This window comes from Pinus tabuliformis, chromosome 5_1 (genome assembly GCF_031772625.1).
Source record: "Pinus tabuliformis cultivar Carrire ecotype Pingquan chromosome 5_1, CPIR1, whole genome shotgun sequence".
NCBI lineage: Eukaryota > Viridiplantae > Streptophyta > Pinopsida > Pinales > Pinaceae > Pinus > Pinus tabuliformis.
Window position 1 is genome coordinate 657,567,267 of NC_142305.1, and position 4,488 is coordinate 657,571,754.

Below are 4,488 nucleotides of genomic sequence, written 5' to 3' on the forward strand. Positions count from 1 at the left end.
TCCCACCAACATATACGATGGCGCTCCCTCCGCTGGACATTTGGACTTGCCTTTAAGGCCGCTGGCTGGATCACGTGGTTAGAGCACGGCTTTACAGGCTGGAAACTTCCCGCGCCTTCACTTTGATCTTACCGCCATAATCGACGGTGTGAGATCTCTGGGAAGGATAGAGGGCAGAGATGGTTCCACGTTTCAAGGTTTAGACTTTACATTTATAAACCCCATGCTCCGGATTGTTTGCGATTTGGCTGGTCATTATGCAGCGCTCCGACGCTCTGAGCAATTCTCCATTACATCTGAATGTCTGTCTCATAAGCCGGCGCCATTTCTCTGTTACCGCTTCTTGTATACATGCATCCTCACCAAGGTGTCATCGCTCCGTGGATGTAATCTCTGGATTTCCGGGGTAAGAGCTACATCTCTCATTGTTCTTATTGATTTTTAGAGCAATCTAGTTAATGCATGAAGTAACGTTTGCATACTGTTGCTTGACAGATGGAGATAATTCTTTAAACAGGGTTCCTTTGGCGGTCTGCTCTCCTCGCCGACGTCTACCTCCTGGATGATTACAGGTACACAACCATTCTCAACTTACCTTACGGAAATGCTTAAGGTTACACGTTTTCAGGTTGTACTCCTTCTGTGTTTTTATATTTCCGGGTTTATGTGTAAACCCAGCCACCTTACACCTCCACCATTCACGCAGATGGCGGTCAAAGACCTTGTGAGCTACGGGTCCATGCGTAGGGTTTGATTTTTATGGTGGAAGCTGGTTAATCTTTCTTTTCCACGGCGGTTTGAGTCTGAGTCTCAAGGCCATGAGGCTGTACAGCTCGACTGTGCCTGTGTAGCTTCCTGCATAATGTTTTGTAATGTCTACTTTGAATTGATGGCGGACGTTATATACCCATCAAGTTTTCTACTGTATTAATTTATTTGGAACTGAGCCATATGGTTTTGACGGTCCTTTATTGTAATACGATGCCATGTTAACTATATAGTTTATTTTCATATTTCGCATGAAATTTCCCTATAAGGGTTGGCTTGAACATTATACAGTTTGCTTATTTCTTAAATTTCTCGTTCTGGGTTTTAACTGATACTATCATATCTTCGATTTATGTCGGCATTGGTTCCTTCTACCGCCGGACTTGAGGGTTTTCTACGAGTTTGCCCCGCATCTCTTTCCATAGATGCAAGGACGAACTTGGGGTCAATATCTGGCACGATAAGACCTTTGGAACTTACATTCAGACTTTGGATATAATTGTATACTGTTCCTTTATTATTGAGAAATAGATCCGGTGCGCTTATATAGACTTGCTCAATAATTCCTTTCGTGAATGTTATGGTTTGGCCGGCTTTTATTTTAGTCATAACAGTTCTGGTTTTCTTCGTGACTACACGATTTACACATGACTACCCATGAACTAGGGTAGGATGATTTCTCTGATTGTTATAGCTTGATTCTATCCGTCTGCATACACAATACTGTCTGTTGATTCATAGAAATATACTATTACCTGTTGATAAAATAATGCTGTTTGTCTATAGAGGAAGTAATATTGTTTTATTGTTAACGGTCTATATGTTGTTGTATCACGCTGTCGCGTATTCAGGGTTAAGGCTATGAAATCTGTTTACAGTATTACCGCTCAGATTTGATTATCATTTGCAAGCCATGCATGGGTTATGCTAGGTTTTTCGAACTGTTTATCTTGAAAGGAATATTGGCAGAGACCGGCTGCGGCCTGCCACAGGAATCCTCTGAGTCAACCCTGTCACAGACTCGACCCCAAATTGAGTCTTAAGGGTTTGATCTCGACTCTACCGACCCTCAGGTCTAGCCACCTGAGAATTATCTAAGGAGTTCTTTTCCAGTTTATGATTATACAGCTAATAGTTATTCGACCTTCTATGTTCATTGTATGGTAGGGTTGATTCTCCTACAGGACCTCGGGCCTGTTCGCCTGTTACCCAACCTGTACTCTCTAACCCCACCTCTAGCTAAAGTATTTCATGCTATTGTAACAGTTTATTTTCCCATTACAGTTATGCGAGCAACTATGGTATTATCCAGAACATAACGGTCTGCATTCCGGTTCTTGTATAAGCGACTACAGCTATACTATTACCAATATATAGAGATTCTGTCGCTGATAACTAATGGTATTCTAAATTACCTGTACTGTATAAACAACTACAGATACTTCAGAGTTTTAGTTACTTACCTGTTGCTGCTGATAGGAAATCTCTTCAGTGAACCTCCTGTAAATCCCTGCGTCAAGCTCGTTATCCACCCATCCGTGAGACTTGTCCTCCGGGACCTGAGTCTCCCCCCGAGCTTATCCTTACCGGATCGCAATCCTCAATAAGACAGCACCTAGTGCTTGACTATCTGATCACTACCAGACATAGTCCAAACAAGGTTTTTCCTTCTTTTCTCCTCTGTCTGTCTCTACAGCACAGAAAGAAAACTATCCACCAATTTTCCTTTTTCCTGGAAATCCTTCCAGTTAAGGGAGGTGGTTATTTTCAGTTTCATTAACTGCTTTCCCTTTTGGGAACCCCAATGCTTTTCTGAGTAATTCTTTAAACATTACTTTAAATGCATATTTAAAATTAACAGATTACTCTTTAAAAGAAAATAAGTTTCTCAATGTCATTCAGTTTTTACCACAGTAAACTTTTTAAATAATTACATTTACGGGGTCATCACATCTTCCCCCCCTGAGTTTGGACATCGTCCCGATGTCTAGTATTCTCAAACAGCTCCGGATAAGCTTTTCGAAAAAGCTCTTCATTTTCCCAAGTAGCCTCATCCGGCCCATAGTGCTGCCACTGCACTTTAATTTGGGTAATAACCCGCTTCCGCAGCTGTACTTCTCTCCTGTCAAGAATGTTCAGCGGCTCGACCAAGACCTCTCCTTCCGGTTCGACCTGCAAACAATAACAGTGTCAGTTTTCTATCTCTTGACACCTCTTCAATCAGTTCAATTGAAAGTAACTCTTACCCGTATATCTTGCCACTTGATCACATGCTTAGGGTCATAAATATACTTTTTAAGCATGGATACATGGAAGACATTATGAATTCTAATGTGGCTTGGTAAGGCTAGCTGATATGCTACTGGTCCAACTCTTGCCAAGACCTGAAAAGGTCCAAAATAACGAGGCGCGAGTTTGGCACAACTGCTCCATTGCAGAGTACTCTTCTTGGCTTGTATTCTTATATAAACGTGATCGCCCACCTGATACTCTTTAAACCTTCTTTTTCGATCTGCAAAGTTCTTTTGCCGATCCTGAGCGGCTTTCAAGTTAGCTCGCACTCTTTTGACCATGTCCTCCATTTCTTTGAGCATTTCAGGTCCCAACCTTAACTTATCCTCCGGGCCACTCCAGTTTGAGGGCGTCCGACATTTGCGTCCATACAGGACTTCAAATGGAGACATTTGGATTGATGTATGATATCCGTTGTTATAAGCGAATTCCACCAGGTGTAGATAATCTTCCCACTGAGTCGGTTTTTGCATTACACATGCTCTCAGCATGTCTTCCAACACCTGATTTACTCTCTCCGTCTGTCCATCAGTCTGGGGATGGTATGCTGTGCTAAAGTTCAACTGTGTACCCAGTTCTGCAAATAATGCTTTCCAGAAAGCGGATGTAAACTTTACATCCCGATCTGATATTATAGTCTTCGGAAGCCCGTGGAGTCTGAACACGTTCTGCATAAATATGTGTGCAATTTGGACTGCTTTGTAGGTCGATTGCACTGGAATGAAATGGGCTGCTTTACTCAGTTTATCAACTACCACCATAATAGAATCATTGTTCCTCTTTGTTCTAGGCAACCCAGTTATAAAATCCATGGATATAATTTCCCATTTCCATTCCGGAATTGGTAGGGGTTGCAATAGCCCAGCTGGATGCTGATGCTCTGTTTTGATTTGCTGGCATTCTAAACATCGCGCTAAATATTCAGCTACATGTCTTTTCATCCCTGGCCAGTAGTACTCCTTCCGAAGTGCAGCAAGCATTTTCTGGTATCCCGGATGACCTGAGTAGTGACTGGTATGAAACTCATTCAGAATTAAGTTTCTAAGATTATTGTCATTTGGTACAAACAGTCTTTGTTTGTAAAACAGCATTCCATCCTTGCTCACTTCATACCCTTGTTGGTTTTCCTGGCTGGAAAGCGACTTTTGTTGCTTCATTTGCTGATATTCGGCATCCAGGTTTGCTGCTGTTTTAATCTTTTCTTGCAAGGAGCTTTCCCACTTGCTGAGAGTGACTTCATATAAACATTGTACTTTTCGGCTTAAAGCGTCTGCTACGCGATTTTCCTTTCCCTTCAGATGCTTGATATCAAAATCGAATCCACTTAAGAAATCTGCCCAACGGGCTTGCCTTTCATTCAGAGTGGGCTGACTGAAATAGTTTGTCAAGCTGTGATGGTCTGTTAATAACAGAAATTTCCTACCCAAA

General features: G+C 42.0%; 1 long non-coding RNA gene across 1 annotated transcript; it reads left to right on the forward strand.

The window, feature by feature from the left end:
* The first annotated feature begins 259 nt into the window (after nt 1-259).
* LOC149166708 (uncharacterized) lies at nt 260-787 on the forward strand. Its single transcript, XR_016260459.1, has 3 exons — nt 260-406; nt 496-572; nt 707-787. It is a non-coding gene; the product is annotated as an uncharacterized LOC149166708 (long non-coding RNA).
* The last annotated feature ends 3,701 nt before the right edge of the window (nt 788-4,488 follow it).